The 25,930-nt window shown below is 36.2% G+C and overlaps 1 protein-coding gene across 11 annotated transcripts in view; it reads right to left on the reverse strand.

The window, feature by feature from the left end:
• LOC126762932 (protein encore) overlaps positions 1-25,930 on the reverse strand; it is a 67,700-nt gene that overhangs the window by 34,562 nt on the left and 7,208 nt on the right. For 2 of the 11 annotated variants that reach the window (XM_050479996.1, XM_050479991.1), the window contains exon 1: positions 6,747-7,034. The exons of 6 other annotated variants lie outside the window; for them this stretch is intronic. The gene's annotated coding sequence lies outside the window, so the exon portion shown is untranslated. Of the gene's footprint in view, positions 1-6,213; positions 6,260-6,657; positions 7,035-25,930 lie in introns of those variants that run through there. 3 more of the 11 variants (XM_050479994.1, XM_050479990.1, XM_050479993.1) reach the window with 2 other exon arrangements.

Raw genomic sequence — 25,930 nt, forward strand, 5'->3', positions numbered from 1 at the left:
TTTTATTATGTATACTATAGCAAATCATCAGGCAGGCTGAATCTGTTAGAAGAAGTCAATATAGTTAAGTGCATATGAATAGAATGGTGTTTATGAGATAGCTGGCACCCATACATATATACTATAAATTTGTGTGAGAAAAATTATGGAAACTTTATGAAAAATGAGTGCCACGCGAGATTACAATTGACAGCTTATCCTTGTCCAAAATTAATGGAAACTATGGTAAGACTTCGAATTCATCATTAAAAATTTAATTCACCGTATTCTTCGCATCTGGCCTTCAGTGACATTTTCTCACGACTGAATGAGAATGATCATTGGAAAAAAATCGCCCAGAAAGAGGCTTGCAAAAGGTAATTATACTGCAAAATGGCATTGAAAAGTTAGAAACCTGGTTGCACTTCAGCTGAATAAGGTGAAGTCGAGCTTGAAAAAATGCAATGTCTATATACGAATTTCCTATGGAACTTAATTCAGTTCTGATTTCTTCAAAAACACACAAAAAAAAATATTATAAAACTCATATTATTTATTCTTGTATTTCTTTTTAAGATTTTGTTAATATATTCACTTTCGAGAAATTCTAATCGTAATTTTATCTATTAAGTTACATAAAAAAATTAAAAGAAATGCTAACTTCCATTGCATCCTTCACTAATTCACCAATGAGTCAACCAATCGCAATATATTCCGGATACTCATTCCTTCCAACGTATTTACACGGATTATTTAGGCAACGGACATACATAAGTACATAATTAGGTAGTGTGAGCTGCATTTGTTCTCCACTCTATTCTATATTAAACACACATTAAAGTGGTTTCCCAATATTTGTGCAATCGAGTTTGTGTCCAAATTATGGAATTCTTAGAATAGTCAGATAATGGATAAAAATGCTTAATACAAATTAGTAACAAATGCCCTCTAAACCGTACTAATATCATTTTTCGATATTATGTATGTATGTATTATATATAAAAGTGTATGTAATGTATGGCCCACGTAGCAATGCCATACAAGACGATTGTTGTTAATAGTTCAATAATTTGGTCAAACAATTCATTCAATATTAATGAAAACGCTACATTTCTCATTTCTGTGGCATAGGGTGAGATGCCCAACAACAACAATGGCAACAATGAAGACGCGTGCGAAATATACGAACGCCAAAACGTGCCAATTCACGGGGAAATACCCATAAACACCTGAGTATGCCAAAGAAAGGTACACAGGTACATACATACACAAACGTACATATACATACATACTATATATTGTGTCCCGCTAAAAGTGTTCGAATTTGTGTGTGTGAATGTGATTGTAAATGCTTCCTATGAATTGATAGAAGCTAAATTGTATTTACACGAAGAACAACAAGTCATACATATCTACAGATAGGTGTATTTACGCAGTATCGGTAAATAAATAAGTGCATATGTATGTACATATACGCTATACACGCTTGCCTTTGTGGTGCCACCAATTTAGTATATGCCACACATACATACATGCATATGTTGCATATATTAGATGGTTTACAAAAGCAAAATATACAGTAAAAGCCAACTTATTGGCAATGTAAACAACAAAAACAACAACATCATAAATAACAAACCGACGACACTGATTAGCAACAACAGCTGCAAGCAAGCGGAAATAGTGAGAGCAACGAGCAACGGATGCTTCGGGCTATATTCGAAACACGCACACATGCATACAAGTAAACATTTTCCACAAACATACACATACATATGTATACTTGTATACACTCACACATAAACTACCGAAAGCGTAGTTTTTAGTTCGATAGCCAACAGCGTCGGCAGCAAAATAAAAAAGGTGAAGTTCGAGAAATTTGGGGCAAAAATGTTGTACCCGAGAGTGGCGACACTCTTTGTTGCTGTCGATGTTGTTGTATTGGGCGCACACAGAAAAATAGCAAAATTTACAAACGAGCTTGCGTATTGCGGGTTTCGTTGAAGAGCGCCAAAGAGAGTGTGTGTGCGTGTGTGTTTACGAAAGCACGACAAGAAATTGGAATAGAAAGATGGAAATACGAAATAATGTGGAAGCTAAATATATGTTGTGTACATATGCATTTATGTGTATACAATTGATATCATATATAATTCATTTACACATCATTTATTAACTTTAATGCTGTACGCCGACACACATACCTGAAGGATTAGTAATCTCTTCCGAAATAACAGAGAAGCATTTTTTGAATGCGGATATGAATTACAGAAAATTTGAAAAACCCTGCTGGGTTTATAGTACGTTTTTATTCACCTCGTAATTTCGATTTTGAAGCAAAGAATTATGCAGCATTCTGAAATAAGATGATTGGTCCGATATAGTTAAACCAATTTCGATTTGTCTTAAAACTATTAAGAGATCATTAAGGAGACCACCGAGGGCTTTTTTGAAATTTAATCTCGCTAGATGCCGCTGTGACGAGAAAAGAGATTAATATCTCATCGAAGTTGACCCAGACTGGTACATATTTAAAGCACGCGCAAATCGAATCGATAATTTCTCTTTTTATTTTTTGGTACAAAAAAGTGTATGTTCGTGTGAAGTTTGAGCTCCATACTCGTAAATGGCATTAAGTAGTGTTTCTTAGACGGTTAAAACAAAAAATGAAAAAATTATTCAAATTCAATATACCTGAATCTGTTGCAAAACATCGAGTAGAGGTCACAATAGAAATGCTTGACGATTGACGACACTTATGAAATTACTGGTGACAGCACGTGTGTTTATGAATGTAGCATCAAATCTATCCAAAATCTAACGAATGGCGAAATGAGACGAATCCGATAAAACCTATAACCGCTGAAAGCACTGAAGGTCCTTCTATGCGTTGGCAGGCTTGTATAGGCTCAAGAACCTATTTTGATGGCCCATTAAAATTTGTATTAAACGAAATTTTTTGTCACTCCGGGTCAAATTTGATCAGATCATCCGTTTTCGCTAATATGCAAAGAATTAACTGGCAAGGATTTAATCAATAATATTCAGAGCAAGATTAGGAATTTTGTGGATGCATCAAAATTGGGATATTTATGTATATTTATACAACATGAATACTAGAAATTTTGCTTTACAAAACTATGATCACAACCAACCTTTTAACTAAGTGCTCAATTTGGACAAATTATGGAAAAAAGTAAAAACAGAAGATAGTTTATGAGTTCCGAAATAACATAAAAAAAGTTCGCCTTTATCATTCGCTTTACTTTTGAGGAAATAATTTCCAAAATTTTCAATTCACCTTTGTCCTCAAATGAACTTTTTAGAAAATAATTCAAAAATATTCAATTACCTCTATGCTCTCCTAGTTCTGTCATTCCTAAATAAACCAATTTCGATTTACTCTAAATGTGTGAGTGAATACCCTTGACAAAGGCACAAGTTTACCACTGAGACGATAATATTCGCATGAAATATTCAAATATTATTCCATTTTGCACGACACTCATTTTAAACCCTCATTTATGAACTTGATATGCAACAAAATATTTTCTACTACTCCGGAAAGTCTTGCAGTTAGCTGTTCAGAAGTAACATATCCGCACGAACACACACACAGATACGCTTTTATGCGCGTATACGCATTTTTACAGCTGGTGGTTGCTGCTCGCTTGTCTGGCCTGCCTCATGCAAAAAATGCTTACGCCAAAAAAATTCAATCGTTGGCAGTGGGGCACTTCGTCATATCGACACACATTCTCACACACATGCATACGTAATACGCGACAGCAGTGTGCGTGTGTGTGTTCGCGCCCCTACCACCGTGCTTTTGTTAGTCTTCTTTGTGACTCGGAAAATTCTCTACAACGTCATTATCAATTCACTTTGCGAGCACATTTCGTAGCGTGTGGAGAGTTCTACAACGCACCCTTCGGAAGACGTCCCGTATGTGTGAGTATGTGAGAAAACACGCAACAAAGAGTAAATTTTCTTGACATAGTGATTGCCATACCTCGCTGATAGAACTGCGTATATGAGAAGTCAATGGCAATCACTAATAGCCCTGACAGACGACAGCGCTAATTTGCATTAGCGGGCTTAATTTACATTTACTTGCGCGTTTGACCCATGTTAATGCAAATTTGTAATGCACAAGAATTTCGTGCATTTAGCTGAATTTACTAAATTTGAGTAGGCAACACTGCTCAAAAATTACCGATTTTTGCTATTTTTTGACAGATGTCGCTTGAAGTCTGCCGCCTTTGCGTTTGCAGCATCAGAGGTAAGCAGTTCTATATTGCTAATTAAATTATGGGCAAGTATATTAACAAAAACAAATTTTAATATTTTTAGATGGCAGAAAATCAACAACGCACAGTTTGCTATCCATTTTTCCAATATTCTTAACTTTTTCGCACACTTTTTTCGCATTACAATCAATTATTGCTTTTAATTTAACTCTATTATCTTTGAACGTAGTTAATGATAAACGTAGTTTTTCGTTAAATTTATATTGATTTTCCAAAAATACCAAAATTTCTATTAATAATTGCCCTTATTCATTTTTATTTTACTTTTTTTAAATAAATAAACAAATTTCACAATCAGCTGTCTAAATGCACAAGTCTGCCGTTTGTCACCATACAATTTCAATGCGCATTAGCGTTGCTTAATGCGTATTAATTTTGCTCGTCTGTCAGGGCTATAAGCTCCTTGGCACTAAGAAAATCAAAGTACAGATCTGCATATTCTATATTTTGCGATTAATGAAATATGCATTTGAGTTTATCGCCTAAAAATTTGCATCCGGTTGCAACAACAAAGGTATATTAGGAAATTAAATTCAAGAGACTCGTGACTTAAGAGTGTTTTTTCTTCGATTCACATAATTTAAAACGGATTAAATTACGGATTTAAACAGTTTCTGTGATGTAAACAGTAATATTCAATTCGACGAATGTTTATTTTGAATTCACTTAACACAATTTACCTCAAAACAGGCAGAAACCTCAACCACCGGTTAAGAGTACCGAAGTTTGATGGTGTTTCTGATTTATGGTAAGTGTTCTCGCATACATATATTCGTATTGTAAACATAGATTTTAGGTGAAGTTACTGGTTTAGGTACGGATATTCATTACTTCACTTCACTCAAAGACCTATGGTGAGCAGTTAACAAATCCTGCCTTCGAAAATGGTAAAAATGGTAAAAATGAAAAAAGTAATAGTAAGTGACGAAAACAGAAGAAAAAATAATTTAAGGGAGATATGAGCTCGGAAAAATGAAGAATGTTTTAGTTTTCAATATTGCGGAAATAATTTAATGGTACAACATTTTTCAAATTACTACTACTACTAAGATTTAGACAATTTATCCATATAAATAAGTAGAGGCAAAATTTCTAATTATGCTTTAAAGTTCCCTGCTTGCTCAAAGACTATACATTTCCATTTTCTCATTTAAAAAGCGAGTATTTTGTAAAGAGAATGTTTTTTTCTTTGTGTCAATTGCACATCTTCCTTTCATTGTGTTTTTCTCCAAGCCAGCTGACAGTTGCATTGCTTTATACCACTTATACTATGTATGTATGTATGTATGTATGAACGCTATGAGTATGTGAATTGTGGAATCGGTATGTGTGGGTGGGTGGTGAAATTTTCGGGAGCCGAGAGCGCGCACATATATTTGGCTAGTAAACTAATTTTCGAAAGTCTCTCACACGATTGCGCTCATTCACTAGCTTATTTTGCGCCCGAACACTTTTCATGGCGATTGCTTTGTGCGAATGCAGAATGCTTTGTTGTTGTGTTATAGTTGTTAGTGCTGCTGGTTAGCTCGTGCAGAAGCACAGTTGGCTTGTCATTTTATGTTGGCTATTATATTTTTGTAGTTTTTCAAATGTTGTCTATTGACACGAGGAATATGATGCATTTCCGGATATTATTTGGGGAGCTTGTGCGAAGAATTTTTTGTTTAAGTTTGCTTTTATTCACGATTTCATACTATCACTTCGCACAGGCAAATTGATCGGAAATTTCAAAATTTAGAAACATTTTCCGCGCATTTTGAATTTGTGTCACTTTTTGAAATTTCAAATAATATTGATTTATATTATTTTTTTATTGAGTATCAACATTTTTTAAGTTTCCTACAAAATGCACTTTACAGCACCGAACCTGCATAAATACAAGATACACTAAATAATTTATAGAGATTTTTCCTTTTCATATTACTTGAAGTGCCCTTCCGTAGGGGTGCTCCAGTCGAGCAGAATCGTTAACTGCCTGTCCGTCTGTCTGTCTAACGACAACACTACTACGCTGAAGACGACAGCAATGACGACCGTCACAACAACAAGGTTGCAATAGTGAGCTATTCGCTCGGCCTGGTGCTTGCCTGCCTGCCTGCAATTAACGACGTTGAAAACGCCAACGAGCACGTCTTCGACGACGACAACGAAGTTGTGAAAAATGTGTGCTTGTGCCTTTACACTTGTGTGCGTGCGTATGTACGTGCTCATGTGTGCGTGTGTGTATGGATGGCAAAAGAAGAAAAAATTTTCGTACGATAAAAAGCAAAATAATTTTTCCCATTTAATTCATAACTTTTAACTAAGTTTATAGGTAGTTTTTCACATGGATTTTTGTTCAAAATGATGTACCACACTTTTCGCTTACTTTGCTCACACTATTTTCCGCTCTATATTCGAGCACTTTGTGACGATTTTCGTTTTAAACATACATATTTCGTTTTCGATTTTACATACATTTTTTAGACATTCTCTGAAGGTTTCGCGTAAAATTGTGCAAAATTTTGTAGAAAAACAAGACGATTTCCTCAAAGCTTTTCACTACTTTTGGTGCATTTTGTACATTCTTTTCTTTTTCCTTAGATATATGTGTACATATATGTATACATACATATATATGTATATTCTTTTTTCTTTGCTACATTCACTATTGCATAGAACACTGAGCCTTTGAATTCCTGCTTCTACTGATTTGCTTCCGTACACGGCGACCACGACGTATCCACTATTATGGCAGACATTATGGGGAACGTACGAATTGATACTGGGCCAAGCAGTTCTGGGTTGATTTATTTCAACTCAGTTTATTCAGTTATTCTTGCATACACCTTTCGCTCTTTCATTATATTCATCCTTGCTGCGTTGGGTGGCGCGTGAGTGAATTTGTGCTAGCCGACTGCTGGCGAGAGAGCCACTACCACTCGCCGCTACCCATTGCCCATGCTATCGCCACTCCACTACGCTATATTATGCATGCTTTCCGAACCCAAATCGTTAAACTTATAAGTTCAATGTGGTAGGCATATTGTACAATAAGTGAGAGAAAGAGAGAGGTTTTTCAAAACAAAAGAATAAATAAATACAGCAAACTTAAGCGCCAGCGCAAAATCAAGTATGTGAGAGCCCAGAAAAAGGAGATGAGAATAAATGAAAAACGTGTCGTACCAGCAGGCTCTTCTTCGTGAAACAGGTTAAAACTGGGAAACTTTATAATGGGGTGATTTTCTGTGCTGTTTCAGGCATTTTATTGTTGTTACTGTAATCATCATAACATACATACAAAGTTTTAGATAAATACATATGTATATACATACGAACATATTTACATATGTAATATAAATTTATGTGGGTAAAAATTAATAGTTTTGTTTTACTTCCATATTTATACTAGTTTAAGGATTTCTTGTGGAAGAAGAAGAGATCAGAAAAATTATTTATTGTGTAGACAAAAAAAATTGAAAAGTGAAAAGGATCTATCGCGGACAGCTCACGTCAGTCCGAACAGTGGTTTCGCGTCCTGTAGGACAACAACGCACTTACTAAGGTACACTTATGGGCCACACGAAAAGCAAGGTCACTGGCGCAACAAAGCATGATGTTGTTGTTCAACGTTAAAGAAATGTATGTACATACAATATTTAGAAGCTGAAAATATACTATCACTCTGCAATGATTTTACAGGGCTTTATAAGTCCTTATAAATTAAGAAATAATTAAAAAAATAAATTTTCAATTAAAATTAAATTAATTATGTTATTTATGTTATGTTAATTGTGCTCTAAACCATTTTAGTAAGAAGAATGTGGATATGGATTATGAAAACTGGTTTAGAAACTGTAGGTCTTCCGCACGAAACATCTATTTGGATTTCAAAAGTTTTTGCGAAGAATCCACTAATCACAGATTCAAGTTTAAATTTGTTTTTATACGATGAAATTGTTGTATAAAATTTTTCACGAAGTTTGTAACAACCAGAAGGAAACGTCGGAGACCGCCAATTTAATATACATACATATGTATGTGTGTATATCTGATGCATATATGTACATATGTATGTATGTATATCTATAAATGATCAACGTCTGCCTATATGTTATATCTGTCTGTCTATATATACGCGAACTAGTAACTCAGTTTTTGAGATACCACTGAAATTTTGCACATAAGGGTTTAAAGGATATTACCCAAGAATCTTGTAAAGAAAACTTTTTATTTGACAAGGTATCTTTTCGAAACTTAGCACAGATACAGTTCAAGCCAGGGCTACAATTTCCGAACAAATTGTTCAGAGTGGACCACTATATCATATAGGTCCCATACAAACTCAGCGATCAAAATCAAGATAAAAGCCTTTTCATACCCTTTTATACTATGAGAAATAAGCCAGGAAAGGGTAACAAGTTAGGAACGGCTTAAGTTATCTTTTTTTCTTGTTCTTAATAAAAATACGAAAATATTATGTTTTTCTCTCAAAAATGAAAGATTTATAAAAAAAAATAGGATTTAGAAGTTTTCGTTTTTTTTAATAAGCTTACTTATTATTACTTTATAGCTTTAAAATCATACTTTTACTTTTCAACAAATTTAACTTCTTGGACGCGCATGATGTTCTACCTGTTTTCAATTCGGACAGTTCATTGCATTTATACCAGTTGTTTGTTCGATTCGAATTTAACACTGTTAACAAAACGAAATAAAAGGATTTCTGCAATGCATTTATGTGAATAATATTTATTATTTGGGACATTTAAGAAGTTTGTGCATATATGTACATATATTACGAGGAGAGGTATAGCTCAATAACAATGTGGAGAAAAATCCTCGTCAAGCCCTAAAATCTTGTATTGCAATTTTCTCAAACATCATGCCAAGCACGAATAGTTTTATGACCCGAAAATAGCTCCATTTACTTCATTTTCGATTTAATAAATTGTTATGAATTTTCAACTTTCCAGCCAATATATAAGTATTAATTTGGAAAGTAATCTAAAAATGTGGTGAATATTTTAATCTCACATGGTTTTCTTTATGAACGTGACATAGATATAGTTTATTGATTTTGAAAAAAAAAAATCGAATCCGAAAATACTAACACATGCACATGTACGGATGATTTTATATTAACATTTCGATGACAAATGAAATGCAGCACATACATATGCACATATTCACCATACAGATGATTCACCCTAATACTCTACGCACGGAGATAGAAATAATTCATTTTCATGAGAGTTGTGAGTTATGAGTTATGGGAGATTGAGAAGGGACATTAAGGATACTATGGACTCCCGTCGAATAAAACTCCATTAACATGTATGCGCTTCGAATGAATGTCCCAGATTTCCAAACATTACTACAACGGACATGAACGCTGCAATACGCGCGCGTATGCAAGGAGCAGTGAGCAGTAAGTAGCAGCAGAAGCAGTACAAATGAAAGAGTAGTTTTTATTGGCAATTTGAGATGCGAGACGCAACAACACAAAAGTCATTTAAATACACGCATCAACACACACACACACGCTCAAGCACACAGGCAGCTTAGAAGTCCGCACGTGAATTGCTGAGGCAGTGAGCAGCGTGCGCCTGGCCGCACTGAAGACCAATATCAACACAAGCAGCAACAATAACAACAGCAACAACACTGTTGTGTTTGTGGAATGCGTTATTTTTACTGCCTCCGTGTCTGTCGACCGAGTGCATGTAAACGTCATATGTGTCATATACACATTATTAGTAAGTATATGGTACATGTGCATAAAAGGCACGAACGACCACTGAGCACGCCACTGTTAAGTCACATAATGCACCAGAGGGGTGGCTGTCTGCAGGCGTACACACACTCACCGCACTGTGAGGCACTCGTCGTGGAGGCCTGCGTAAATGCGTTACTAAGTGCGTAGCAATATTTCACACAAAGCTTCTGAGGCGCTGTCGAAGCCCCCGCAAAGCGCTTGAGACTATTAACACAGCTGCTGTCGGCCGTCTACACTTCGGACATGTCGAACAAATGTACTTATGTGTTGTTGTTGTAGTTGTACTTATTGCTTGTAGTACTTGTATTGTTTAAATTTATTTTATGCCACCGGAACAAGACAGACTAGCACTTGCCTTGTGCGATCCGGTATTTGCATTTCCATTTCCATAAAACCTTAAGGGGCGAGCTTTCATTGGCGTTATTTCAAAGAAATCCCTCGACGTCTGCAGCCTAACTCCTTGCATCAGCGTTGCATTCTGTGCAACATGGCAACTTCAAGAACATCAGCTCACTCACTTGTGCTTAGCTTGCTGGCTTTTGTCAAGCGTGAACTTATCTAACTGTTTATTCTCATGCGCTCAAATTAACACAAACATACATAACTACTTGCAAATAAATAATCTTAGCAAATGTTTGTTTCCGGCAAAAAGAAACAACAACAAGTAGTTGTGTTTGTATTGTTGGTTGTGTGTAATGGTCAAAGTAATCTTGTAAAAGTGCTAAAATTTTTTAATAATTACTTATGGAACACTATGAGCAAAAAATAGTAAGACTTTGTTCACAATTTTAAAATTCTTAATTTGTTCTTCAAATTCTATGTCGGTCTCCTCAACGTAGTCCCCCTTGGCCCCAATACACTTGGGCCAACGTTTTTCCAATCCTTGAAACAGTTGTTAAAGTCAATTTCCGGAAAAGCTTTCAATGCGCGTAGCGATTCACGTTTAATGTTTTCAATTGACTCAAAGCGGTTTCTCCGGAGCGGTCGTTTGAGTTTGCTGAATAGCTGAGGGTCACACGGAGCTAAATCAGGTGCATTTGGTGGTTTCGGCACGATATTGGTTGAAAATTTGGCGAAAATTCAAGTTCACGAAGAATCAATGAAGTATGCAACGGTGATTTATCGTTGTGTAAAAAGCAAAAGTTCTCGGCCTATAATTTCGGCTTTTTTTACGAATAGATTCGTGCAAACGACGCTTAACACTCAAATAGGATTCCTTCTTGACAACTTGCTCGGAAGGAAGTAGGAGTGCGTAACATCTAGATAACCGAAGAAAACTGTCAACATAACCTTGATTTTTGGCTTACTCTGATATGTTTTTTGGCTTCGGCTCACCTGTGACACGAGTTTGAAAACGACTGTGGTTTAGCAAACAATATAGAACTTTTAAACGTTCTCTTATTATAGATTATAAAAGCTTTAACCTTCAAAGGTGCATTTATTCTAACAAGTATCTGAAAAGGTATCCGAATCCAACGGAAAACTTTTTGTTAGCTCTTTCTAGCCTTGTTTGATATAAAAACCGTTAAGTCGAATAAAGAAAAATATGTTTTATGAAGATTTTTATATTAATTTTGATCGGTCAGTTTGTAGGATTTCCGAAGTTTTCGGCTGGGTGTTTCAAACTTAATAGCAAACATAATATATCGTATTCTAGGTCATTGATATATGTATCTTCCATCTAAACGCAAATAATTGAATTAAATTGGATTCAATACGTTTTCACAGCTTTTAAGTTGGTTTCCAATTAATTGATGTACAAAAATTGTTTAACAACTTAAAAGAAAAGTCCGATGTTATACCAAAATATCTGCATATATGTATGTAGACACCATATACGCCCATCCAAGTAACTACTGCACTAACACAAACTGAAATTGCATCTTCCTTCTTTAATATTCAGCCATGTATGTACATATGTGAATGTACATATATGTGCATGTGTGTGTGTTGGCATGACAATTTCCAAAATGGATGCTGCACCGTTTGTGGATGCGATGTCATTCGAAAGACTGCTGCTCGTTAAGGATATTACTCAATGGTCTCACAGTTAAAGTAGAGAGTCATATGCTCAGCGTTGCGTTCGGTGTTCGGATGTTATGCCATCGAATTTAGGTCACACGACTCACACAATAACAAAAGTCGAGAAAACTGATGTCAACAATATAAATATATACATATATATGTGTAAGTGAGAGCATGTTAGATACACTATAAAAGCGGATACACACACACACTTACACACATATACGAAGTAACGTGACAGCGCATAGCGGTCCGTGCAGCACGCTTCCGACAAAGTATCCGTGATTTCTAAAGAAGTAGAGAACAAACATTGAAATCCTGGAAAAGGAGACGAGGTTGAAGCTTAGATGGCTGTGTCGAGGCCGCAGTCGCTGCAACAACACACACACATAGACACATAGGTGACGAAGCGTACTGAAACAAAGCCAAGCAACCAGCATTGCAACTTCTGGCGCTAACACGCTTCTCACATACACACACAGACACACACACTTGAATTTATGCGAAAGTGCACAATAAAAAGCTTGCTTTTGCAGTGTTAGTGGCAGCATGTGGCATTAAGCCGGTGGCATGGTGCACTACATCGCACAGTGGATGTGGATGTGGCTGAGTGCAGCCGATGCTGTTCGGCGCCTTGGCGAGACATTAACTTGACTAGACTCGAGTGCAGCGTGAGCATGATTTCATTTGAATTTAACGCTGCTCTGTGCGTGTATGTGTGTGTATGTGTGCGACAGAATGCTTGTGCATTTGCATTTGAAGGCAGGGGGTGTGGCTAGGTTGTCACTATCAATGTACCTACATACATACATATATTATATTAGAACAATGAGCGCGCGACAATGGTCGTGAATTTTGGACTATGACACGAGCACTAACGACGTACACTCACACGAACATTATTTTCCTCGCCCGTGTATGTGTGTGTGGTATTTGCAATTGTATAGCAGCATCCTTTGTCGTTTATCATTCAATCATGCATATTTGTCATTCGCTTTTAACTACTTGTACTCTACTAAGCGTTTTGTGGTGCTCAGCAGTTTATATTGACTTTGTTTGGCGCTCAATGCTTTATCAAAGAGTAGAAGGCAATAGAAAATGCTAAGAATTGATGTCAGTAATTTCACTCTGATTTACATAGGATTTGGAATGCTCACACTGTGAGTAAAAAATAGTAAGACTGTTTAATTTAAATTTCGCGCGAAAACCCATTCGTCGAAGTTCCGCGTTTCCGCGAGTTTTACGATGAATGTAATTAATCAACAATTCCAGTTCGATTAAATTTTGTGTTCGGAATCAACCTTCTGGTGCCGAAACTTTCAGGTTGTTGGAAAAGCCTCTCGGTGATAATTGTTTGTCGTTTTTGATTAATAAAATTCAAAGAGGGTCGACCACGTCCAGGACGACTATCAACAACAACCGATGATCAAAACAGAGATCTTACTGGTATCGTTGGAATATCGGAAGGATCAATGAAAACCATTTTGAAAGATCATTTGGGCCTCAGAAAAGTGAAAGCAGGATTGTTTCCAAAATCACTCAATGTTTTCGAAAAACAGACTTGCATTAAAGTCTGTAAAACAGTGTCATGAAACGTATTATTACAGGCGATTAGTCTAGGATATATGCTTACGACCCGGAAACAGACGATCAATCGGCCGAATATCGTGGCAAAGGTGAGCCAAAGCCGAAAAAACCACGTCAAAGCAGGTTAAAAATTAAGGTTATGTTGACAGTTTTCTTCGATTATCGAGGTGTGGCGCACTCCGAATTCATTATAGCCGGCTAAACTGTCCACAAGATATACTATTTGTATGCGTCGTTTGCGTTTGAATTATTTATATTCAGGAACACTGCAGCTTTCATCTCCGTTCACAAACAGTGAGCTTTTCCACAGATGAATTGAAGCTTAAACGGAAAATGGGAGGAAAAGTCTTTTGTCGGCTGATCTCCATCAATTCCAGCTTCAGACTACCGGACGACTGTAGCGGTAGGTGTACTACTATGAAGTGTAGGTTCCTTCATGAAAGTATTCATTTCCTCCGATTGTAGTATGGCTAGTAACATTTGTGAAGGGGTGTATATCCTCTTTATCAAAAACGGATCTATGGACCTTCCGAGTATTGGGCAAACGCTGGTAAACAACTAAAACCTGTGCGGCTCTGAGATCTTTCAAACATGGAATGAAGCGTAAGTGGCAAGGGGCCAATTGTTTGCTCTTAGCAAAGTCCATGTAGCCGAAATTGCAGATCTTCTGACTAGACAATGTCCTATAGGCTGCTCGGATTTTTTAATCTCTACTGCCGAGATTTTGTCAGGCAGGCCTTCGGCGTACCTAGTGAAGAACTTGGTGATACATATGTAGAAGTTTGGTCGGATGAATACATACCCAGTGATTGGAACATGACAACTCACTCTGCCCTATCTACAAGAAGGGAGATACCGCAGTCTGCGCTAATTATAGCGATAAGTCTTCTTAACATTGCATATAAGGTTATTTCGACAGTATTCTGTGAAAGACAAGCCCATTGTAAATAAACTGATTGGACATTATCTGTGTGGCTTCAGACCTGGCAAATCCAGCATAGAGAAGACTTTCACAATAATCTAATATCCCAAACAACACTAATCAGGCAGACAACAAGAAAACAATATATAAACTATATCAGTAGGATAACTAGGTTTGTTAGTAACAGATTACGGAAGGCAAATCCCGATTTACCCGAACAAATTCGAATACATAATAACACAAGTGTGTGTAAGGACAATGGAAAATGAGACTAAACTCGCGCATTCTCACCACATAAAAAGCAAAAACGCCATAACTTAAATGCCTCATAATAAATCCCTTGTTGTTATATAATGATGATGTTGTTTTATTATTCAATTAAACCGATGTCAACAAAATGTTTTAATTAATTCGTTTAAACGCGATGCAAAGGAGACGACAAAAGAGCCAACGACACAGGCGACTGTGAAGGAGTGCGAAAGCAGCTAAGGCCAAAGGATAACGCTTGAGGGATACACGAGAAAATGAAGCAAAAACAGCATGGGTGCTGCTCAGCAATGACAATGTAACTGTAAGTACAAGTAAGTAGTATCCTTTTAAGGGCGAGGCGCTGCTGCTGGCTGCTGAGTGTTGCGAGCAAAGCGCGGATTTATGCAATTTGCTTGTGTGTATGTGAGTATGCTGCTGATGGTTACATGTTGCGCTGCAGCTCCACAGCTGGACGGGAGTTGCGCGTCTGTATGTATGGGTGTGTGCGTTTGTGTGGATGTGACCTTGTTTGGTGCTTTGTGGTGCATTACACGTAATTGCGATAATGGGCGAGAAAAGTGTAATTGTGCCGTCGCAAATGCGACTTGGCGGCTGGGAAGCAGTGCAGTGGAGTAGTTGTGTTTTGCCAGAGTAACAGTAAACGGAGTGCAAGAGCATAAATGTGCGAGATAAAAAAAATCATGAGTGAGTGATTGAGCTGTATCATCTGTATATGTATTTTATGCATTTTCATATTTCACGAACTGACGAAAATTCATTTTTTATTTTAAATATCTTATATTTTTATACACATTTGATGTGTAGAGTTTAATTACAGTCCTGGCAGCCGACAGCGCTTGTGTATGTACATATGTATATCCATAAGCTTCCATGTACTAAATCGATTTACATACCAATATGTACAGTTGGATGTTGGCATATACACATGCTCCAATTAAACTATTTACGTAACTAGCCCACATGACCTGACAGCATTGCATTTGGCACACACACACAACAAAAAGAAACAACTTTGGATGTGAGTTTGGAATAAGCTGTGCGCGTTTAGGCCGATAGCGGGTGAGTGGGAAGAATGCGCGATTACAGTAGCGTGCAAGTAAGTAGTACTGTTGGAAACATTTATCTTGATATCGTCAGAAAACAAGTGAGAACAGTTCACAGAAGCTTGAAAAAACTTTTTGTTTCAAATCATTTTCTACATTTAACTAAAATCTGCCGGTTGTTGAAGAAAATTCAATGTAAAAAAAAATCGTTTTTTATGTCTAAGTGCGTCTAAATAATGGAGAACATAGTTAAAATATTACTTCATTTTTAATATCTCTTCAGCAGGAGGCCCATTAAAGCATGAAAATTAATAAAACGGCAAATAAATGTACCGAATTATTGTGGATGTATTCCATATTTGTATATAACATTATCTACGAAAATTACCTCGAAACTCTTCACAAAAATTTCCGAATTCATTCGAAAAGTAAAATAATAAAATTTCGAATTATTTTAAGAATTTATAATTTCCCTTAAAGATTTCTAAAAGAACACTTATATGTTAAAATCTCATTACTATAATTCCGACACTAGCAGTTCTGAATTATACTCTATTTCCCTTGTAGCTACAACCCGAAACTAATTTTAAAAACAGAAATATCGATGATATAATATTGATATCGATAATATAATATTGATATCGATGTTCACAATGAACGGTCCTTGCGGAGCTATTTTTGTGGGTATGTCTCTTAAAATGTAATGGATCTTCGAACTAAAGATGTACATTAAAAAAACATTAATATTTTGAGTAATCAAATGCATATTTAGTAGCAATTTTTTCACCCTAACTGTAAAAACTCAAACCTCTAAGGATATAATAGTCATGTGCACGAGCTTATCATGTGTGTATATGTATGAATGTATGTACAACATGTGAGTTTTAATTGAAGTAAGATTACATCAAATCAATAACAGCCGCCACCATCAGCAGTAATGCGAGTAAAATTGATGGTGAACCAGTTTTGACTGAAAGCCATTCACACAAGCATAAAGTACATATATATGTACATATGTACATACATATGTATCTTTACGAAGTGTGATAGTTAACTTACGGAAAAATTATCAGTGGTCAAAAAAAGTTGTGAATTAAAGTTAAAGTTCTGATAATATAAGAATATTTTATATTTAAAAATGCGACATGATATGTACATTCGATTTTAGATTACAAAAAATATATATAAGTACTAGGGGATCTGGCCACTCGTTGCCGTGGTATACATACATATATACATTTTATACTATTGTCCATATAATAAACTATTCAATACAATGACATTTTTTTTTTTACGAATAAAGGCGAAAACGTTTTTGTCGGTATAATAATCCAAGGGATTGTACTTGAGGTTTAATTTTGAATATGTTCATACAAATAAATTTCATTGGAAAAAATAACGAATTTAAGGCTGCTTTCTCAATGTCTGTTTACCAGCCTTTCTGTCCAGTTAATAGAGTTGTCCGCTTAATATGGCGTCCATTTAATAAAGCTTTCACTATATTATTTATTTAGGAATTGTTTTTACTATCCTTCTCTTCTTCTAAATTGGTTCGAACTGGACACAGTGTGCTAAATTTTACTAAAATCGATTCAGTAGTTTAAGAGTCCGTCGCGGACCAACAACATGACAAGTACTTTTTATATATAAAGATAAACCAGCAAAAAAAAAATTTGCTTACAAATTAAAGACAATCAGATTTATTGTTAACTTCGGCCATAAGACCCTTCACAAATACAAAATAATCTTTACAAAAATGTTGATCTGTCAGCTATATGTTGTATGGCAGCTATATGCCATCTCGAACTGAACAATTTTTTCGCAGATTGCATCATTACCATAAACAATACACCCTGCCGAATTTGGTGAAGATATCTCATCAAATAAAATAGTTTTCCACACAAGCACTTGATTCCGACCGTTCAGTTTGTGTGACAGCTATATGCTACAGTGGTTCGCAGCTATCTCAAAATCTGAGGAAATATGTCCAGTGTATACACAAGATGGACAGACATACGAATATGGCTAAGTCGAGTATATATTTTATGGCGTCTCCGACGTTTCCTTTTGGGTGTTACAAACTTCGTGGTAAACTTATTTACCCCGTTCAGGATATAATAAAAATATGATCCATACGCCAATATTGTTTGGTTGAAAATATTGAGGAAAAAAGCATCAGAATTTTTTTTTTTCTAATACAGGCATGTGTTCGTGCTTTTATGACTTCCAATACCCACTTAGCTTAATATTTTTAAGGCTGAATTGTAAGAAAAATTTTCAGAGCAAAATGATGTAATTTACGGCAGCAACTACTTAACATTTTTTCCACAGTCATGTCATCTGAAATTTCGGCAGAAAAATAAAATATTGCATTTGCAATTGATTAATCCGTGTTTGTGTGCGTGTGTCGTGGATTCACTCGAAAAACTGACATGGCACACGTTTTTGCAAAACTATGCCAAAGCAAAGTGAATGGGATTGGATTTTCGTGTTTTCCTAAACACACACGCCGTACACAAATACACACACTCGCGCAGACAAAACCGCCTGAAAAGACTCATCATATTTGAAATTACAAATTGCATGCGCCAATGTGCTTGCAACCACAGCGACGGCGGCAGCGGCAGCGGCAGCAGTTACACAGCACCCAAATTTTATGTGATTTTGCTCGCGAAAATGGCTTATCAATTCCGCTTTGCTTGCGTCCGCCAGCGCTGCGCCCTACATGAAGCACACAATAAAGCTTCGGAGGAGCACAAAGCAAAAGTAATATTCGATGACGTCGCCGAATGTGAGTGCGTGTGTGCAGCTGCGGTCGACCACTTGTAAAAAGAAATTCTCGAAATAGCGGCGCGCACAAAACCCGCAAATGAATCGAAAAAATTCGAAATATGTACAAAATAACCACTCACTTTTGAAATTATTTATATTTTTATTGTATTTTATCTTTTTTCTTTTCAAGATTTTCTATTTTCTTAATTTTCCGCCCTGCCGCAGCAACTTGCCGCTTTTGTGTGCACTAAATATATACATACATATGTACATATATTACTGTGTGTGTGTGTGTTCCACGGCGTGTCAGGCGAGCGAAAGCATAGGCAGCAGAAGCCAAAATGGCAATAAAAGTGAGCCACTTGATCAAATAGAATGAAACAATTTTTACTTTTAGTGTAAACAAGTCGACGTTTTGTCCATGCGTGTGGGTGTGTATGTTCGTATGAGTGCGTGTGTGTTTGTGTGCGCGTACATATGTCTGTTTGTATCATGCTTGTTGTACAGCATTGTGATTTCTGTGAATTGCTTAGCTGTTGCCCGATGCCATCACTGTTGCCAACACGCTTGCTGGTTGGTGGCATCGTCGCCTTTGCTTGTGCTTACATATATATATACATATGTATGTATGTACAGCGCTTGGCTGTTTGTTGGCTTTGTTGGATTTTAGTATTTGGCCACACGCCAAAAGTAATGCAAACCGAAGTAAACTTATCGCACAATCGCAACCATATTTCCCCGGGCCGAGAGCGCTGATACGGAACGCTCCCCATATCAACAGCAGCCGCAACCCCAACAACAACTAGCTAAATTAATATAATATACAATATTATACAAATCGAGTAACATTTAGTAATCCAAGTAGTGTGTATCCATCAGCAGGCAGCGTCAAAACAACCAGGCGTAAAAGGGTGAGTGGATAAGTGGTGTGCGCGCAAATTGTCAACATACTGCAAATTAAGTGGCGGAATAGCCCCTGTAGGGCAGGAAAGAATTTTAAAAAATGAAAGAAAAAAATGGAAACGTCGGAGATCGTATAAAGTATATATGTATGTATATAAATGGTCAGCGTAACGAGCTGAGTCGATTTAGCCATGCCCGTCCGTCCGTATATCTGTACATGAGCGAACTAGTCCTTCAGTTTTTGAGAGATCGATCTGCTTGTATAGAACACTTTTTCATTCGACGAGACCCATATGATAATATTCCTCAATAAATATTTCTAACGAACTTTTTACATTTAATTTTTCGAAGTATTACATCGAGGACAAAAAATGCGATCATGACGAAATTTTGCTGCATAACCCATTTACGTTGCAGTTTATTTATTTGACTGACCAAGATCAATACGTTTTACTCTAAAATCCAATTTATGGATATATTCAACTTTTTTAGGGATACTTACAACTTTTTTTTGATAGGGAAAGCCCCCATATTTTTTCTCGCTTTTTCGACATTTCTCTTCAGTAAGGTTTGCCATTTCATCATGGAAAGATATACAATCCAACAACGAGTCGAAATTATTAAAATTTCCTACCGAAATGCGGAGTCAGTGGCCTCAACCTTAAAAGCGGGTTTTTCAATAAGAGTACTACAAACGTTTTTTTTTAATAAAACAAAAACGGTTTAGGATATCAATGAAATTCGTTTTTTTCCTGTGAAAGTACATTCGAGGCCATTATGTATGGAACTCAATTTCTTTTGCATGACCACCACGGGCACGCATGTAGAAGTCCAAACTTTTGTAGCGCTCTTATTGAAAAACACTTTACATATACCGTATCAATTACCAAACAGCTAATATTTAACGAATCGTAAACTCAATAAGTCGTTGGAATGCGGTAATCTGCTTCAGAACTTCCGTTATATTTCGTATGTCGATCCTTTTTCCTTTCATAAAAGCTTGCTGAGGTTTAGTTAAGAATTAAAAAATATATTATTACTACATAGATTAAAACCTCTCCAGAATTTTATTATTCTCCAGAAAAGACAAGGATGTCAAAAGAACTATTTTCAGAGTCTTCAAAACCAGCGATGTGCTTGATTTCCTCACGGGGATGCAAGTTCGCAAGCGAGTAGCACCTAAGCTCAAGCGAAAAGTGAATATCTCATATAGTGAAATTGGAAGCAGGTTAGCGTAAAAATAGCCACTCAAAATGTGAACACACAAAACGGCGTTAGGACAATAGCCAAATGAAAATGGGTGAAGAATGTACTAATAATGCGAAATTGTTGCGTAAATGAGGAAAACAATCAGGGAAAATAAATTGAATCGAATCAATCAAAATAATAGGGAGATTTGAGCGATGTTCCCTCAAGGCAACCTTTGCGAATACATTCATAAGTAAACCCACATATACATACATATACATATATTCACATACGATAAAGATCATCGAAATTGCCAGCTTACTTAGTCAGCGAAAGCGTCGCCACGAGATGGATTTGCGACACAGGTGAGCGTGACAGCTAATCAAAGCGTACGGTTGGTGCCTAGTAAGAGAATGTCATCAAATGGTCACGCTACTAACACCAGACACAGTGATGGCCAAACGAGTGTCTCACTTTCTGCCCCATACCATTAATTATGCACGGTTGTGTGCATAAATTCATAATAAACAAATTATGAATCATAGAATGGCAGCAAATATTTATTTGGCTTAGTTAATTGCCTAGAAAAGAAGATGTTTCAAAACTTACTCACTACTAAGGGCACAGGTGCGTATGATGAACATTACAAGTAGACATTTACTCAACATTGTCGCATGAGGTCTTATAGAGGAGCAGAGCTATTGATTAAGAAATCTAATAAAGAAGAACGGAACAATATTTCGGATTTATACTAGCTATCTGTATTTTTGTGTTCAGAGAACAAGTTCCTCAGTTTTTTTGCTCCAGAAGTGTCACATTTTTCGACACCACCAATATTGGCACTATAGGATATAGCTGCCAAGCCTTTGTACGAAAAACTTTTTTATATGACACGATATCTTCAAGAAGCTTGCCTCAGATTACTGTCCAAGGCAGTGCTACAGTCTCCGAAAAAATTCTTCAGATCGGATAATTATAGCATATAGCTGCCATACAACTGACCGATCAAATTCATGATAAAGATATTTTAATACTCTTTATGCTAGAGAATTTTAACTCCGGTTCAACGGAAGTCTTTTAGTTTTTTACTGTTTTCTATGAAGTAAAATTACATTCTCTTTAAATATTTCGAATCCAAATTCTTTATCTTGTCGCTACTGTATACTGCAATTTTTTGCCTTAGTCCTCCAACTATTTTGGGAGCCACCATAGTATATTAACATGTATTATATTTCCATTATTCCAATTTTAATTTTTCTACCCTGGAAGCTTCAGAGGCATATAATCTATTAAGACTCACGCGATCACACTGATCACGATCAACTCAACGATCATTCGATTTTTTTATTTTGCTGTGCTCATTTGTTATGATTAAGACTAAATAGATGTTTGTAAATTTTTCGTCTGCACGAACATTTGAGGTACGAATAACTCGAAGAATATGGAGCTAATAAAATGCGATATCGTGGGATGGCGTTAAATATTTTGATTTTTATGTGTTTTATTTTGACGTGTGTGTGTACGTGTGTTCTATACAAATGTGTGTGGTATATTTATCGGCAGTTCATTGGCTTCAACAGGGTTGCAACAAATTGAATGTATGAAATATTTTTCGATAAAAGTAATTGAAAACGCTAAATAACAAGCGACAAGCAGATCATCTTCATAAGAAGTTATTTCGCAGCTGATATCCAAGGTCTGTCGCAAAAGAAACAGAACGTTTTAAATATAACTGTTTCTGGTGGCGCCACCTATTGGTGGGTACATGAAATAAAAAGTTTGATCTCTTGTTGACATTTCGTAAAAATTTTAAGACAATTGGATAACTATAATCGATGTTATCGGTCAAAAAGTGACAGCAGCTTTTGGTCATCGGTCGTAAAATGCATTTTGAACAAAGAGCAAATATTAAATTTTGTTTTAAACTTGGGAAAACGTTTACCGAAACATTTCAAATGATGAAAAAAGTTTATGGTGATCAGTGCCTATCCCGTAGTAATGTGCACGAGTGGTTTAAGCGATTCCAAGAAGGTCGTGAGGACCTCTGTGACGATCAGAAGTCGGGCCAGCCAAAATCAGTGATTACCCAAAACAATATTGAAAAAGTGCAGGAATTTATTAAGGATGAGCCGAAAGTTCGTCCCACCTGGCCAAACGATTAATGCTGTGTTTTACTTTGGCGTTATGAAGCGTCTTTTGTCACGCATTCGTCGTGCTCGACCACAATACCGTGAGGCAGGGTCCTGGCGCCTGTTGCACGATAATGCGCCGTGTCATCGGTCGACGCTTGTCACTGATTTTTTGACAAAAAACTCCATATTAACCATTAATCACTCACCCTACTCACCTGATCTGGCACCCTGTGATTTTTACTTCATTTGCCCATGAAAGGAAATGGTTTCAGAACATTTAAGCTATCCAAAAGGCAACGACCGATATTCTCAAGAGCCGGGCTAAACGCTGTATCGAAGCACAAGGAAACTACTTTGAATAAACAATATTACTTTTGAAAAATACTAATTTTTTGTTGTTTTTTAACAGTCCTGTTTTTTTTGCGACAGACCTTCTATATCTGTAAGGGGTTTTCAGACATACATACATAATATACACCTTCTGCTGACTTTTGCTTCGCGGTGTACGCAAGAAAAAATTTCAGAGGGGTTTTCTGTTTAAATTTCAGTCTACGAAGAGTCGAAAACGATCTTTCCCTGGGAGAAGTAGAGTTGCTGCGATCTGTAGATATTAAAGCACTGTTAAGTCGAAATTTGGTCACAAATATTTAGGGTCTCAATGAGTGTTTTTGGTTCTTTACCATCTAATAACCTCGAGCAGAATCGGAAATCGCTAGAAGTTTTACTTGAGCACCTAGAATACTTAACATTTATTCTTTACAATGTCGAAGGATGTTTGAAACCCTTAAACCGCCCTCTATGAACTCCCCTAATTTTGGTACGAGAATTAGTACACCATATTTTGTAAATTTTCTTCCTCCATCGACTGGGCTCTCTAGCTACCCAGTTTACAAATATTTGATTTAAAAGATAATATTTTTTCTCATTAAACTACTCAAACTTCTTACTTAACATGCTCTATTACAACATACTCGATTTGCGAGTCTATCAAATTATGTTTGACATACTATTTCCGCCTTTCTTGCTATAATTTTTCAGTTTCTGAAAATCAATTTTGGAATTCGTTCGAAAAAATAATTTGTCTTCATTTTCATTTTTTTTTTAATTTCTCGCGGAATTGATTTAAAGACTACTATTTGGAAAAACAATAGCAAGAACAAACGAGCAAAATGGTTGGCGTAATATGTTCGGCAATACCACCGGTGGATGCTGCTTCCAGGTTATCCTTTATCAAACCCAATAAACCCTATAGTTCCTGCACACTAATCGGCAATTGGTACAATGACCGCATAAACAACGAAGTAAAGAAATATAATCCAATCAACACTTCACCCAACCCCACAGAACCGAGATCGACCGATCAGTCCAGTTATCAGGTACACTACGCTCATCCAAAAGAAATATCTCGCCCAGACGCACCCACTTTTGAGCAGCAAAGGGCGCGCTATAAGATTAATGTGCACAAAGGCAAGGATAGTAGTGTGTTGATAATGGACTCGGAAAAATATTTGTCCAATTACACCACGCTGAATGATATCAAGTACAGACTGCAGCCGCCGCAAGACAATTGGTCCATGATCACAGATCGGCCGGTGAAGGTGCTGCCGAAAGAGAATTTGCTGCAAAGTTATGGTAATGAGACCAACTTCGGCTTGCGCCATTGGTTAAGACAAATACGAAATCAAGCCAAATTGTATCGCTCGGATGACACGACTTATGCGGATGAATTTCGGCATCCAAAACAACCGAAAAGAAAGGATGTGCGCTATTGCAAATGAACTGAGTCACGGTGTGATATTAATCTATGGGCGTGGATTGTTAGTGTGAAAGTGCTAAAGTTATTGTTTACAACGAAAATTAATCAAAAATTATAAAAATCTACGAACAAGATTGAAACCACAAAAAATTATAAAACATAAAATTTTTATGAAAAAATTAAACAAAATTCAAATAAATAAAAATTACAAAATTTATAAAAATCAACGAAAAATAACAATAAATTATCAAAAATTTTACATTAAAGAAAAATTTACAAAAAATATTAAATTGAAAATTCGCATTCAAAACAAAAGAAAAAAAATTGGGTCGGCATATAATAATAACAATGTCATCTAAACCAAAAATATTTAGGAAGTGTGGTTATAAGGCAAGAATGTTTAATATATAAGTCAATAATGTGTAAAGAAATATATTTGTTTGTAGAACGCTTTGTAGACTTGTACATTAACTGTTTCTGCTTTTTAAACTAAATAAATCTGCACTTTTTTCCAAATGTTTTTTGTTACTTTATTTAAGGGAGAGGCCTCAAAAAATAGATTTTTTTGAAGATTTTTTTGGAAGGGAAAGAAATAAGTGATTAAAGCGAAATTTCTAAGGTTTATAGTTACATATTTAAACATCATTCACACATTTTTTGGATACGAAATCTTTGATATTCTGCCTTTGGGAAGCAATTGCCCGATGCCTCTCGCAAGTGCTTTTGTCGGACGGCGGGCAGGATGCAGGTCGCAATTTCTATCGGAAACAAAAAATTCAAAGAGATTCATATTTTTTAATAATTTATCTTCTAGTTAAACTAAAATAATTCCAAAAAAGTGTACAATTTTAAAAATTGAAACAGAAGTGGTTTTTGACCAAAAAAATTTTACTTTATGAATAGGAGAATGAGAATAGGAGTGATATGATTTTGACAGCTTGAGCCGGCCTTGTTTACGGATTTGAGTAAAATTTTGTCAGTGTGCTTAGTAAGGTTTGCTATTTCAATATGTTACGTTTCACTTTGGTAAAAGGCTTGAAAGTTGTCCAAGATTATTACGCAAATTCAAGTTCTCTCTTGGTTACTAAAATAGCTCTTCGCGCAAACGATAGGGCCCATTTCGGGCTTCATGGCTTCGTCGACAAACACGTCGTCACATCGTTCTTGTTGGTGGACCATATATAAATGGTTAGGTACACGAGACGAGTTGAAATCCGGGTCACTGTTCTTCCGTCCGTCTGTCCGTGCAAGCGATAACTTAAGAAAAATTGGATGATACTACGTA

Source organism: Bactrocera neohumeralis, chromosome 6 (genome assembly GCF_024586455.1).
Source record: "Bactrocera neohumeralis isolate Rockhampton chromosome 6, APGP_CSIRO_Bneo_wtdbg2-racon-allhic-juicebox.fasta_v2, whole genome shotgun sequence".
Classification (NCBI taxonomy): domain Eukaryota; kingdom Metazoa; phylum Arthropoda; class Insecta; order Diptera; family Tephritidae; genus Bactrocera; species Bactrocera neohumeralis.